This window comes from Heptranchias perlo, chromosome 9 (assembly GCF_035084215.1).
Source record: "Heptranchias perlo isolate sHepPer1 chromosome 9, sHepPer1.hap1, whole genome shotgun sequence".
Lineage (NCBI taxonomy): Eukaryota > Metazoa > Chordata > Chondrichthyes > Hexanchiformes > Hexanchidae > Heptranchias > Heptranchias perlo.
In genome coordinates, this window is record NC_090333.1 from 52920380 (window position 1) to 52936561 (window position 16182).

The 16182-nt window shown below is 45.6% G+C and overlaps 1 long non-coding RNA gene across 1 annotated transcript in view; it reads left to right on the forward strand.

The window, feature by feature from the left end:
- LOC137325022 (uncharacterized) overlaps positions 1 to 8663 on the forward strand; it is a 32638-nt gene extending 23975 nt beyond the window's left edge. Inside the window, exon 3 of the long non-coding RNA XR_010963778.1 lies at positions 8521 to 8663. This is a non-coding gene — a long non-coding RNA (uncharacterized lncRNA). The remainder of the gene's footprint in view (positions 1 to 8520) is intronic.
- Positions 8664 to 16182: the final 7519 nt, after the last annotated feature.

The window sequence follows — 16182 nt, forward strand, 5'->3', positions numbered from 1 at the left end:
GTAATTCAGGAAACGCGACAGCCAATTTGCGCACAGCAAGGTCCCATAAACAGCAGTGAGATCAATGACCAGATAATCTGTTTTTAGTGATGTAGGTTGAGAGATAAATATTGGCCAGAACACCGGGGAGAACACCTCTGCTCATCATCGAATAGTGCCATGGGATCTTTTACATCCACTTGAGAGGGGAGATAGGGCCTCAGTTTAACGTCTCATCCAAAAGACGGCACTGAAGTGTCAGCCGAGTTTATGTGCTCAAGTCTCTGGAGTGGGACTTGAACGCACAACCTTCTGACAATTTTATAGCCAAAATTATTTTCCTCCCTTGTTGACAAATGAGCTATTGCAGTGGTTGGTGTCACAAATTGAGCAGAAAATATTAAATAGCTTGGCTAACATCATCAGCAGAACACTTCAAAGGGAGCAGGTGAGTTTGACAATAACATTAAATGATATATTTATGATAGATTTTTGAACATTATAGTTTAGAAATTGCCGTTGTTAATTTTAAAGGATGAAAACTTAATGCATTCTTGTAACACTCCTCTGTCCACATTTTGATGGGGGCATTAACTCATTTAAACCAAGTTATTTTCAAACGACAGACAAAGAAATGTCATACAAATGCGGTGTCATCCAATATCACCAACAGTAACTTCTAGGCCTATAGTTTTGATAAAGGGATTTTAATGTTTACAATACTGCCAATCATTTAGTGTGAGAATTAGTTCTGAAGTAATAAGTTGTGTTTAAATTTAGATGACCTTTCAGTTAGTATTCAATGAACTGTTTGGCTGACATTCAGCCTGCATCAGAATCTAGTTGTCACAAGCCCCTCCATTGGGACCCCACCAAGGTCATTCACATAGGTCATTACAAGTGTCAAAGATGAAAAATGGCATGTTAAATAAATCAGACTGGAATAGAATGTAACACCACAAATGCAGCTCTGTCATCAGCAGGAGAAATAAGTCACTCACGGCAAGCCAGGTCAAATCAAGTATTTTTCTCCTCACAAGATCCCAAGATAAAACAGTTAAGGGAGGCCATTTGACCTCTCTTGGCTCATCTATCTAAGCACAAGGCTTTACAGTCCCCATCTGATCATCCAATTGGATCTTGAATGAATCTAGAGTTTCCAACCCCCCAACCTTACCCAGAAGACAATTCCAAATGTTGATCACTCTTTGCATGAAGTTCACCCAGAAATCATCAACTTGTGTTTATATAGCACCTTTAGTGTAGAATAACATTCCAAAGTGCTTCAGGGAGGCATAATTAAGAAAATGGACATTGAACCAAAGAAGGACATATTGGAAAGGTGACCAAAAGCTTGGTCAAAGTGGAGTGGTTTAAGAAGAGTCTCAAAGGAGCAGAGGGAGGTGGACAAGATGAATGGAAAATGTGTGATGAGGGATTTGCGAGGCTGGAGGAGGTTGCAGCGGTAGGGAGGGGTGAGACCATGAAAAGATTTAAACACAAGAATGAGAATTTTAAATTTGAGGTATTGGGGGACCATGAACCAATGTAGGTCAGTGAGGCTGAGGTGTTGGGTGAGCAGAACTTGGTGTGGAATAGCATATGGGCAGCAGAGATTTGAATGAGCTGTGGTTTACAGAGGATTGGAGGCCGGCTATGAGAACATTGGCATAGTAAACATGCATGCCGGTTTCAGAGGCAAATGGGCTGAGGTAGGGGCTGTGGCGGAGCCAGTGTGGGGTCAGGAGGAGTTATAACCCCTCCCAATAATTTTGAGATTGGCCAACATGGCTTTGGAGGACCGCCTCCATTTTGCTCCCGGGAACCCCGGTCATCTGTCTTCGGCCTGCAAAGCAGTGTGGTTCCCAGTTCAGGCTTCAGACTAGGTAAGTTGGCATTCCCCAGTTCTCAGCATGGTCCCCATCCTGTCGTCAGCCAAATCGAGCCTAGCTTTGCCATTGGGTTGGGTTTGAGGTGGTCAATGTTACAGAGGTGGATGTAGGTAGTCTTTGAGATGGAGAAGAAATGGGTTTAAATGGGATGCTGAGGTTGCAAACAGTCTGGTACAACTTGAGACAGTGGTTGGGAATGGAATTGGTGGCAAGGGTATGGCATTTTTGGCAGGTCTGAAGATGATACCTTCGATCTTCCCAAAATATAGCTGGAGGAATTTTCAGCTCATCCAATACTGGATTTTGGACAAGCAGTCTGCCAGCACAGAGGCAGTGGAGGGATCAAGAGAGATGGTGGAGAGGTAGAGCTGGGTGTCATCAGTGTAAATATGTAGCTGACCCCATATTTGCAGATGATGTCACCAAGGGGCAGTATTTAGATAAGGAAGAGGAGGGGTGACTCCAGAGATAACAGTGTGGGGGGAGGAAGAGAAATCATTGTTGGAGATTCTCTGGATACAATCGGATAGGCAAGAGTGGAACCAAGTGAGGGCAGTCCCACTGAGCTGGACAATGGAGTGGAGATGTTGGAGGAAGATGGTATGTCCGACTATGTCTAAGGCTGCGGAGAGGTGGAGGAGGAGAAGGAGGGATAATGGCCACAGTCACAAAGGTGTCATTTATGATTTTGGTTAGGATTGTTTTGTTGCTGTGGGCGGGGCAGAAACCTAATTGGAGATATTCAAACATGGAAGTTACAGGAGCGATAAGCATGGATTTGGGTGGGTGACAACATGTTCAAGGACTTTGGAGAGGAAAGGGAGGTTATAGATAGTTTCCAAGGACATAATGGAGGAGGGGGTGATAACAGCAATTTTGAAAGGGATGGAGACAGTACATGAGGAGAGGGAGCCATTTACAATCAGTCCTAATTTACCTTTTCACCGATTTTAGTCTCTCTTGATCTACTTTTATTGCTTACAAGATAGGTTTGGATTAAGAAGACCTTCAGGCCATTATCTCAACCTTCTAGGATACAAAATTTAATGGGCACTAAATTGGACTGTGTAGCGCCCGTTGGTTTGGCGCTACACGGCCTTTCTGACATCCAGGATGATGTCTTGGATGCGCATGCACGTTTCCAGCGTGACATGCGCCGGACGCCATCTTGGTTTAGGAGTAGTGCAGGTGCAAATACCGAACGCTGGATGCATGTAAAGTAGGGAGAAAATGCGTGCAATCAGTGTGATTTAAAGTGATAGACGCTATTTTGGACCTTAATGCTCAACTCAACGCACAGTCTTAATCTCGCACACCTGAACATGTCTTAGAGTGCCTGGAGGACCCTCCACCAGCGCTATTTAAAGGGGCCATGCACCTGTTGCAGGTTAGTTGCTGGATTATTAGTGGAATAGGAAGTGCTTTTTGAAGCTCCCTATACTTACTGAGAATTCCGAGACTACTTTTGAGCTTAGCAGATACTGCCTTATGTTTCAGAGAGTTACAACTGTGTTTGAACAACATTCCTGGCAACCATGGGCGGTCTGCTAGGGCTCCCACTGGAAATTGAACACGACTGGGAGCCTGCAGAGAGGCCACGCATACAGGTCAAGCTGCGAGGAGATGGAGGACAAGGAGACGCAGGGCACTGAGCAGGAGGCCCTACCCAATTGGGGTCCCCCTGGACCAATTCTCTTACCTCAACATGACCGAGGAGGATTGCATCCGACACCTGAGGTTCACCAAGGAAGCCGTCACTGAGATCTGTCAACTGGTGCGGCCTCAGAGCAGGACAAGGACAGCACTGCCTGTGGCTGTGAAGGTCACCGTGGCGCTGAATTTCTGTGCCTCAGGCCTCTGCTGGCGACATGTGCAACACCTCGCAGTATGCAGTGCACTGCTGCATAAGGGAGGTCACAGATGCACTGTACGAGATGAGGAACAGTACATCACCTTCCCTCTTGACAGAGACAGGCAGAACGAGCGAGCACGGGGGTTCGCCCACATTGCTGGCTTCCCCATGGTGCAGGGTGCCATTGACTGCACACATATTGCCCTACGTGCCCCGCACATCAACCCAGCCATCTTCGTCAACCGAAAGGGCTTCCACTCCCTCAACGTGCAGTTGGTGTGCGACCACACGCATCGAATCATGGAGGTCGATGCCCGCTACCCTGGGAGCAGTCATGATGCCTTCGTCATGCAGCAGTCCAACGTGCCAGCTATCTTTCACCCGACTTGGCAAGTCAAAAGCTGGCTACTGGGAGACAAGGGCTATCCCCTAACGCCGTGGCCCATGACACCGATCAGGAACCCACGCACACATGCACAGCAGGCCTATAATGAGAGCCACGCTGCCACACGCAACATCGTGGAGCACACCATAGGCCTCCTCAAACAATGGTTCCGCTGCCTGGACCGGTCAGGAGTCCTGCAGTACTCTCCTGAGCGGGTGGGCAGATTCATGGTGGTCTGCTGCATGCTGCACAACTTCGCCATCATGAGGGACCAGCCTTTGCCACCAATGGTTGGAGAAGACCCTGAGCCAGAGGTGGAGGAGGAGGAGGCTGAGGAGGAAGAGGCTCAGAAGGAGGAGGAGGAAGAGGAGGAGGAGGAGGGGGTGGAGCCCGAAGAGGAAGTGGAGGAAGAAGCAAGGGTGCAACAGGAACCACACGCCTTGTCTGCAAGGGCTCTGCGTGCTCGCCTGATCCGTGCCCGCTGTCAATAATGTCAACTACATCCCCCAACTCACCAACAGTCCTACACTCATAGAAACATAGAAAATAGGAGCAGGAGTAGGCCATTCAGCCGTTCAGCCCTGCTCCGCCATTCAATATGATCATGGCTGATCCTCTATCTCAATACCATATTCCCGCTCTCTCTCCCTATACCCCTTGATGCCTTTTGTGTCTAGAAATCTAGCTCCTTCTTAAATATATTCAGTGACTTGGCCTCCACAGCCTATAGGATCACCACCCTCTGAGTGAAGAAATTTCTCCTCATCTCAGTCCTAAATGTCCTACCCCGTATCCAGAGACTGTGACCCCTCGTTCTGAACCCCCCAGCCAGAGGAAATATCCTCCCTGCATCCAGTCTGTCTAGCCCTGTCAGAATTTTATATGTTTCAATGAGATCCCCTTTCTAAACTCGAGTGAATACAGGCCGAGTCGACCCAATCTCTCCTCGTATGACAGACCTGCCATCCCAGGGATCACTCCCCATCTTTCCACTCCCACAAGACAATCAAATCGCCCTCCATCTGATTACACGTTTGTTTCCCTCTCAGCTCAATGCATAAATAAAAACCACCACCAAACGCAAAATCGAAGTCTCATTTATCAATGAATAAATAAAATTATGCAAACATAACAGAACTATTCACCCTTGTGCATTCCCTTCGTGTCTGTTGTTCGTGTGCCTTTACCTCTCCTAGTGCTCCTACGAGGTGCTTCCCCAGTGGCTGGAGCATGGGTGGTGGGAGGCTGCTGGCCTTCAATTGAGGAGCGTGCAGGTGGCCTTGGGGGATGACCTCGAGCAGCTCTGGGCCGGGAGGGCCCGGCTTCAGACTGCACCATCTCAGCGTGGGCTGCAGCAGTCTGGCCTGGCTGGCCAAGAGGTAACAATAGGGGCACTGGCGGAGTGGCAGGGGTGGAGGCAGGAAGGCTGTCGCCCTGAGAGAGGACATCAGGTCCGACTGCCATGGCGCCACTGCCACTCGCACGGGGCAACACCTCAGCAATCCTGGTGATCAGCTGAACAACAGATTGCTGGAGTGCTGTGACGCCCTGGCAGCCCCATTCCACAGTGGTCCCCAGAGCCACGATAGCAGCAGTCTGAGCTTCCTAGGCAGCAATCTGAGCTCCAAATGCAGCAGTCAGACCTTGGATGGCAGATGTTTGTGCTGCAATGGAAGCTGTGATATCAGTCATCAGACGCTGCATCACGGTGGGTTCCACAGGTGCGCTGATCGAGGTGACCACCCGTTCCATGTTGGAAAGGATGGGCTCCAAGCTCTGCGCAAAGCCCTGTGCCAAGTTGGAGCTGGACTTCTCCATGCTCTTTGACATTGTGCGCAGGCTTTCTGGCTGGCTTTCCAGTGCACCAAGCATTTGGTGGTGTACACCCATCAGCCTTCTGTAACCTGGCCCATTGAAGTCATCATCTGACTCCTCGGCAGCAGAAATAGTGAGCGACCTCGCCCTCTGGCGAGCTGGCACCTGTGGTATCCGTTCCCCCGCCCCAGTGCCTGTGTACTTGTGCCCAGTGTCTCACCACATGCAGATCCCTCCTCTAACCTAGCCTCTAAAGACGTACCGTGTCATTCTCTGAGCTGGTGGAAGCAAGTGTCAGATCAAGTGACGGTGTGGCTTCAGTGTCCCCCTCCCCCTCCTCCTCGGACGGTGCCGCCATGTGTTCTTGGGTATCTGCAATGTCAAAGGGAAATAGGCTGAGTTGTGGAATGGGGAGAGGAGCATGTAAGACGTGTGTGCTGACAGCATCTGCAGCACGTGAGTCAGAAAAGATTGTGGGAGGAGGGAGATGTGGAAAAGGAGAAGGAGCATTAGATATGCAGAAACCCCCTTCGTCGGGACTTCCAGTGCGGCACATTGTCACGGCTGCAAATACGACCCACCCAATGATCCAAAGCACTGTCTCCTCTAGGGTGGTGAGGACATGTAAATATGCCCATCCACCCTCAGATCCCTCCTGCTGCCTGCTGTTATGCGCCACCTTCTCCTGCAAGACAGAGGACAGTGTGTCAGTGAGTCTCCTGCAAGGTGTGTGGGTGGTGTGCCTGTCGTGGTCGAATAGCTGCCAGTTTGTGTGACCTGTGAGTGGTAGTTGTGTGGCCTGCAAGCGTGGTACTATGTGCGGGTGAGATGCAGCATGCCGAACGCAGCATTGCATATGGATGGACAGTGTTTGTTGGTGGGTGGGTGACAGGGAGTGTGATGCATGGAGCAGTGGTGCATTTGGTAGGATGTGCCACTTGACATTTGGATTCACTCACCTTGACCACTCGTGTCAAATCATTGAACTTCTTTCAGCACTGCACCCACGTGCGTGATGCAATGTTCCTGGCGTTGAATTCCTGCGCCACAGCCTTCCAATGCCTGTGGAGCTGCAATCTGGAGGGTCTCCTGCCACCCTGCGGGTATGTGTTGGCCCTCCTTTCATCCACCTCTTCACCAGGGCCTCCAGTGCTTCATCGGAGAAGCGTGGAGCCCTCTCTCGTGCTGATCCTGCTATCCTTGTGGTCATCTTCCCCCTCTCCTAGTAAACTGTATTCCTGCCATTTGAAATGTGCACCTGCACCTTTAAGAGGTGCAGGCTGCTGATGACGTGCGCTGTACACGCCCCATTTCCAACTTCCTCATTCTCCAGCAGCGGAGGTTGCACTGGCTGCACAGAGATAGCATGATATATAGCAGACAGCACAAAGTTCACGTGCTGCCTGCTTAGGGGCCTATGGGCGTGGGGTACTAACACATCACGCTACCCCCGACCGAAAACGGCCCTTATCGAATTTTCCCCCCAATGTCTTTATATAGATTCCAGCTACCTTGAAGTAGTACTCCAAGTTTGCCTTTTCCAAACCATTTAATCTCTTGTATGTCTGTACAAGGTCATCTCCTTTCAAGGTTAAAGCGGCCAGTTTTTTCATAATTCAGTTGTTTGGCGCTAGGAACTGGTTCTGATGAAGTTACACCTGAAATGATGGCCTGTTCTTCTTCGTCAGATGTGGACTGACCTTTTGTACATTTCCAGCATTTCTGCTTCTGCTATCTTACTTTTTTTTACCATACCAGGTTTCTGGTAGCAGTTTTCCCAAAAGCAAATCTCAAAATGACCACAGAACCAGGCAAAGTCTATCAAAGATACAATTATATAATATTTGAATATCTAAGGCAGCAGGACAAGAGGAGAACATTGGGATTCTGCAGGACGTTAATGTATTTACCTCCAGTCGGGGCAATGCAAATTGCCTAGTGCCAGAAAAGGGTAAAAGCTATCAAGTCCAATACCTGTGTGTATATCACACACTTAAGAGCCTTAGCCTTTGAATTTCTGAGGTAATTTTTTTTGGGATAGCTCGTTTATAATCATGGTGTGCACTGAATTTCTTTGGTTGTTTAACATACTTGGGCTTATCTACTGTCTAAAAAAACTTTGCACCATCTTTCAGGACTCATGCCTGAGAAGTACCCCAAACTTTATGGAGTTAGTTTTTTGTGTTCTTTAATCTACTGGAACAGGCAATCATTGCTAAATATAAAAAGTGAATCTGTCCATCTTGTTCCCATATGGGGTCCAATTATTCTCAACTAAACTGCTGAATTCTTCATTGGGGCATAAATCTTGCAGCTCCTTAAGACAGTTTTGTACATGAATTCCAGATGCTAGTAAAAGTGGTGAACATTTGTAACATGCCTGGGCTTCAGTGGCTTTGAGCAAGCACTATTTAAGGCTCAGCAGAACTAATGCCCCATTACACAGAGAATCTGTTCATGTCAAAGATAAGATTCGATGAAGCCCTCCAGGGTCTGAAGTAATGTATACTAATCAGCATTGTCTTTGTAGGCAGAGCGAGTAGTTCAAATTATCCACAGGCTATTTTTAATAAAGCACATTTTCTGTAAATTTCCAGGTTTGACATCTTCCACCTTTCCACCTCAATGGACTGGGAATTATGGAATGAGAGCACACTGCTGCCACTTCAAATCAAATTCATTTTATTTTACCCAGCTGAGAACTACAGTGGGAATAAGCACCAAAATACAAATGCATAAATAAATAAAAATAGCATTTACGGAGACAGAGTTTCACTCACATTTTGTTGCACCAAGGCTGAAAAAGACACATATGACAACGTATGTAGCAGCCAATAATCTGTAGTCTGCTATGAGCGAGATTGACAAATAAATGTTCCATAGAGAGAGATTGTATTATAATCATTCTTTACTTATTTGAAGAGTGAACGCTGATTGGCTGAATGATCTCCTCAGTTGCTAGCTGAGGAAAACAGACACACTGACGTGTCTGCAAATTTCAGAATATAATTCTTGGTAGGATACAGTAAACACACTGGTATGATGTATCTCTAGTTTCAAGCACAGGCGGTGAGAGGTTACCTCAGATTGCTCCTGTATACCTCCTACCACCTGACAAGTGGTGTTGGTGGAGTCCTGGCAGCAGGTGTCCAGTCTGTTCTATTGGTTGGGATACCAGAAATTGTTGGGTCTCAAATTCATGCCTACGATTTCCTGCATGACTTGTTCAGTTTCAGTTGTGCCATCAAGGGGAAATGCTAATCCGTCCTAGTCCCTTACGCCTAATTACAGGGCAGTATTAATAATGCGATGGAGTTAGACTGAAAAATGCTTGAATATATTCATACTGCATTTTTTTAAAATTATTCGTTCATGGGATATTGGCGTCACTGGCAAGGCCAGCATTTATTGCCCATCCCTAATTGCCCAATAGAAGGGTATATTTTTAAAAGGCACCTTAATTACAGGGTTGTATTGTTAATGCAATGGACTTATACTGAAAAATGCTTGAATATATTCATAGTGCATACCAATAGAAGGGTGTATTTATAACAGGCATCTTACTGTACTGACCAAGTCCTTAAAAAAAGAACCAGCATGATGGAGCAAGCTGGATGAGCTGAATGAAAATAAAGTCCATTCTTCATTCCATATATTCCAGCTAATATGCTGGACAGTTATAATTTTTCAGACCACAGTGGGGCATAGCAGATTTAAGGTCAATCTTCTGGCCAGATTAAGGACAGGCTAGAACCTGGCAGAGAAACCGAACCTACAGCCTTGCCCATTAATAGTCCACAACCTATCTAACTTCACTTTGGCGAGGGAGATCTCGCAGCACATCCATTATTATTTATTACTATAGCGGGAGACGAAAAGGGCAAAGAAATTTGCTCAGCGCTTTCCTTAAAAGTGACTTACTAAAAGCAATATCAATGACCATTTGACATTGGATTCAACTTATCTTCCTCTCCAATGGTCCAAGTACTGAACAAATATCACAGTTTAATTACATATTGTTCTATTCCTATAGATTTCACTGGGTATTCATTTTATGCAATTATGTGATGAGGCCAGACATTTTTTGCATTCTTTCTACTGTTTGATATCAGATGTGGTTCAATTCAGATGCACAGCACTCAAAGATGTGGTATCCTACTGTGGTATTTCACAATATCCAACCTCAGAAATTCAAAAAAATCTTCAGCAGATGCTGGGTGATAGCAAATGTCCACAATTAAAAAGCTAAAAAAGAAACTGAAGACAGTAGTATGGTTTGATAGAATGTTTGGACAGCTTAGAGCGCCATAATCAAATGGAGGTAGTATTGAACTGTCAGTGGGCTTATAGAATGGAACAGTACAGATTTTAAATTAAATATTCATTATTAAACCTGTGTCATTGTCAATGTCAACAGGTTATACATCTCCCTGAGATTCTGTTTAAGTGAAAGATTCCAGAACTTTTAAAGACAGATTTTGCCACTGAAGAAAGCAAAAAAAAATCTAATCACGTGTTTCAGAATTTTGAAAAAGGACCCTCTTGTTCTGCTCTTGGATGCAAAGAGGCTTCAAGATGATTTAGACAAGTTGAGTGAGTGGGCAAATACATGGCAGATGCAGTATAATGTGGATAAATGTGAATTGTAAACAATTTTACAACACCAAGTTATAGTCCAGCAATTTTATTTTAAATTCACAAGTTTTCGGAGGCTACCTCCTTCATCAGGTGAACGATGTGGAAATGTGATTTCCACATCGTTCACCTGAGGAAGGAGGTAGCCTCCGAAAGCTTGTGAATTTAAAATAAAATTGCTGGACTATAACTTGGTGTTGTAAAATTGTTTATAATTGTCAACCCCAGTCCATCACCGGCATCTCCACATCATGATAAATGTGAAGTTATCCACTTCGGAAGGAAGAACAGAAAGGCAGAGTATTATTTAAATGTGATAGATTGGGGAATGTTGATGTACAAAGGGACCTGGGGGTCCTTGTACACCAGTCACTGAAAGCAAACATGCAGGTGCTGCAAGCAGTTAGGAAGGCAAATGGTATGTTGGCCTTCATTGCAAGAGGATTTGAGTACAGGAGCAAGGATGTCTTACTGCAGTTATACAGGGCCTTGGTGAGACCACACCTGGAGTATTGTGTGCAGTTTTGATCTCCTTACCAAAGAAAGGATATACTTACCAGAGAGGGAGTGCAGCGAAGGTTCACCAGACTGATTCCTGGGATGGCAGGACTGGCATGTGAGGAGAGATTGGGTCGACTCGGCCTGTATTCACTCAAGTTTAGAAGAATGAGAGGGGATCTCATTGAAACATATAAAATTCTGACAGGGCTAGACAGACTGGATGCAGGGAGGGTGTTTCCCCTGGCTGGGGGGTCCAGAACGAGGGGTCACAGTCTCAGGATACGGGGTAGGACATTTAGGACTGAGATGAGGAGAAATTTCTTCACTCAGAGGGTGGTGAACCTGTGGAATTCTCTACCACAGAAGGCTGTGGAGGCCAAGTGACTGAATATATTTAAGAAGGAGCTCGATAGATTTCTAGACACAAAGGGCATCAAGGGGTATGGGGAGAGAGCGGGAATATGGTATTGAGATAGAGGATCAGCCATGATCATATTGAATGGCGGAGCAGGGTCAAAGGGCCGAATGGCCTACTCCTGCTCCTATTTTCTATGTTTCTATGTTTCTTGTGCGAGGCACATGGCAGCGTTAATAAAATATAGCTCCAGTGTTCCCTTGATCAGTCCTTGAAGGCTTTAGTAGTCCTGAAGAGAGACACAAGCTAGTGTTAAATCAAGGTACACTTGATGGAATGATAATAATGTACAGAGAGAAGAGTGTTTGGTTTCCATCAAAGACATCTGATGACATCAGTTTCTGTTAAACCTATTCAACAAGATTTTCTAATCTTTATTCCCTTCTATGTTTGCAATGAAATCATACTCCTTACTGTCTTGCAAGGGGTATGCAACAATTACTTTCTACCACATTGTTGGAAAGGGGGAATATTACTATATGTCACAAGCAGAAAATAAGGGAAAGGGAGATGTAGTTTGGTGATATCTGGGACACAGGCTTCGTCAACTGAGACTGTGGTATAGTATGATCTGCAGTAGTAACAATTATTGTGGATAAATTCATAGAGCAGACTCTTACTGCTGGGATCAAATAAAACTTGGATCTTGGAAAGCACACATGAGCTTGAGGAGAAATAGTTTGGAACACATTCAAATTTTGCATACATTTGCACTGAACCCTCCATTACACAGTGGGAGCTACACACAGCAGAACCCACTTAAATCAGCTCTTCGCTGCTGCTTGAGCTCAATAATTTTAACAGCCTGTTCCTTTGGGGAAGAAAGAAATTTTCCAGTGGAACGGGTGATCGTGGGCTGGGATAATGGACCGAAATCATTCTCGCCTGATCTCCACATAGTCTGCACTATCTTTTATGCTCACCTGAATTGCTGTTGCCCAAAATTGGTGACAGCTTTATTTAAGCCATACCACATCCAGCAGAGAATGCTGGTGGACAATCAGGCAATTTACAGGAGAAGGCTCCATGAACATCCCCATTCTCAACTATGGCAGAGTCCTGCACAAGTGCAAGAGACGAGGCTGAAGTGTTTACAAACATCTTCAGCCAAAAGTGGCAAGTAGTTGATCCCACAAGGCTCCCTTCTGAGGTTCCCACCATCATAGATGCCAGTGATCCAACCAATTTGGTTCACTTCATGTGACATTAATAAGTGGCTGATTGCACTGGACACAACAAAGGCTATAGGCCCTTAATAACATCCCAGCTATAATGCTGAAGATCTGGGCATCAGATCCAGCCACTCCCCCAGCCAAGTTTTCCAGTGCAGCTGTCACACTAGCATCTACCCAACAATGTAGAAAATTACCCAGGTATGTCCTATCCACAAAAAGCAATTTGCAGACACATCAGTGTGTCTGTGTGTGTCACTTAGCTAGCAACTGAGGCGATCATTCAGCTGCTTCATCAATTACCTTTTCTCCATCATAAGGTCAGAAGTGGGGCTGCTCGCTGGTGATTGCACAGTGTTCAGCTCCATTTACAATTCCTCAGATAATGAAGCTGTCCGTGCCCGCATGCAGCAAGACCTGAACAGCATCCAGGCTTGGGCTGATAAGTAGCAAGTAACATTCATGCTACACAAGTGCCAGGCAATGATCATCTCCAACAAGAGAGTCCAACCACCTCCCCTTGACATTCAATGGCAACACCATTACCAAATCGCCCACCATCAACATCCTGGGGGTTCTCATTGACCAGAAACTCAACTCGACCAACCACATAAATGCTGTGGCTACTTGAGGAGGTCAGAAGCTGGGTATTCTGCTGCAAGTGACTACCTCCTGACTCCCCAAAATCTCTCCACCACCTACAAAGCACAGGTCATGAGTGTGATGGAATACTCTCCCTTGCCTAGATGGGAGCAGCTGCAACAACACTGAAGAAGCTCAACACCAGGACAAAGCAGTCCGCTCGATTGGCATCCCATCCACCACCTTAAACATCCATTCCCTCCACCCTTGGTGCAACATGACTGCAGTGTGTACCACCTACAAGATGCACTGCAGCAACTCACCAAGGCTTCTTCGGCAGCATCTCCCAAACTCACGACCTCCACCACCGAGAAGGACAAGGGTAGTAGGTACATGGGAAAGTCATCACCTCCAAGTCGCACACCATCCTGACTTGGAAATATATCGCCGTTCCTTCATCGTTGCTGGGTTAAAATCCTGGAACTCCCTACCTAACAGCACTGTGGGAGAACCTTCACCACACGGATTGCAGCAGTTCAAGAAAGCGGCTCACCACCACCTTCTCAAGGGCAACTAGGGATGGGCAATAAATAGTGGCCTTACCAGTGACGTGCATATCTCGAGAATGAATTTTTAAAACATTTTAAATCTGAGATGGGAGCTTGCTGTGCATTGCTAATTAGAACAAACCTCAAGAAATTCCACAAGACGATGTTGGTAAGCACAGAGCTCACAACACTTGGGTCCAGTCACTTCAGTATCCAGACCAGAGTTTGCTCAGCAAGTGTCTTTGCTAAGATGATGTGATTTGCTGTCAAATCCAACTGACTATTACCTTGCCAGCTTCTTGTAGAGGTCAGTATGAAATGGAACCTCATTCCCTGCCTTTTTAACGCACTACAACTCTGATAAAAGGCAAAGTTCTTCCAAGTCTAACACTAACAGAAGGCCATTTAAAACTATGTTCCTTACAACATGAGATTAAAGTCAGAATGTGCTGGAATGCACAGCAGGTCAATCAGGTTAAGGTTTCAGGTGAGACCTAATCAGATTAGTTCTGAGGCCTCGAATTCCCACCGGAATCTTTCTCTTTCACATGCTGATGGATGTGCTGTGACTTTCCAGCATTAACTTTCAATTTTGGACTTTCCACATCTATGGTTTTCCTTCTATTTCCTTTATGAGAACTGCAGCTCCAAAAAAAACATAAGAAAATGTGGAATGGAGATGATGCCATTCAGCTCATAAATCCCATTTAGCTCCAATGCACCATGTACAATTTACATTATTATGGCCTCTGAAATTATTTACATTTTCTAAGGGAGACAATTAAACATATAACATTTCCAAAAAAACTGTGAACTCCCTGCAAATAATATTGCCTTGTCCTGAATAACATGCCTTTTAGTGCTTTATATAAATTTATTGTTACAACCTTCAATCCCATTTCTAGCCAGATAATCATCCAACTCCTTTTTAAAAGAGTTTATTAATTTAGCATTAAATTTTGAAGGAAATCTATCCCAGCCTTGTGAAATACAATGTTAAAAAAATTCTTTGTGTGTATGTTTACAATTTAGATATGGGACCAGTGGCCCCGGGACCACTGCTCTTCAGGCACGGTGTGTGCCTGTCCTGCTATGAGCTGATCATGCGCCATTTTCATTAACACACTCTAATGGTGCTCCTGGCACACAGTGACCAACATGGTTGGTGGTGGGATATTGAGCACAACAACTCTTAAAGGGTTGCTTCTCCTGGGTAGAAATAGCTGCATCGAGTCAACGAAGATAAACCAATGCTTTCAGTGACACAGCTGAATGAAATTCTGCAAAGAAGGACGGTCCTGTTTGGAGCTGAGGGCCAACACCCAGTGAAGAGCAGCCTGGATGGAGGTGGTAGAAAGAGTGAATGCTATCTCACCTGTGCACCAAACCTGGGTGCAGGTAACGAAGAAATTTGTTGGCCCAGGAAGATTGCCAAGATAAGTACTGCTCATATTTTGCTTAATTTTACAATGTTGCCTTACAAGGCATCTTAACAGCACTTCAGCTTAAGTCTGGGCCGCATCGTAGAGAGAGAGTACATAGCAATTTGACAATTGTTCATTTGTTTTTCAAATGTGCAGGCATACTTATGTTTTTACAGGCCATTTTGTGTTTTGCTGCCACGGTAATGTGTTTGCCCTGTGTCCCATTAAATGTGGCAAACACAATACAATAAATACCAAACATGCTGTGAACACAAGGTACCTGCACGTTCACAAACTTAATTAAGGAGGCTGCTGGCCTGGGCATTTGGGTAACATGTATTTGCTCTCATATTCCTTATTCCAACATATATCTCTTTTCTCACTGCTAACAGAAACAGGCCACGCATAACACCAGTGCATGGAGGCTGGGAATGGAAGTGGGGTGGGGGGAAGCATCAAAGCTGCGACCCATGGCTCCTATGAGGAAAGGTCCCTGAAGATTCTAAGTGTGGAGCAATAGAGAGAGTGGGGAAGGGTGGGTTTGGATGTGTCCCCAAGCTCATGGCTTGCATTATCCTTTGCTTTTCATTCTTTTTCTCCCTATTCACTCACTTATTCACTGTCTCAAATACAGGCATATACTGCAGTGCTGCAGCATAACACACAAGAATGCCTTGCTATGTAAAGGTTTGCTTCAAGGGGTGTCCTACTGCCAGCATTTTAAAATATGTCCTTCATTGATTCTCTAGTGCACAAGGGGAGGATGTGATTCAGCACAATATATCACCTCACAGCATCCAATTCTACAGTCAATAGCATCAACACAGGTAATCCATTGTGGGGAGTCAGTTAATGAGTTGCAAGTAAGAACACTGGACAAAGCATGGAGTATGAATGAGGAGAAGCAAGTGCAGGCGGAATTGCAGGAACCATAGCCCGTTGACCAGAGGATTAACTTGAGGGTTCCAGCAGTTGCAGTGTG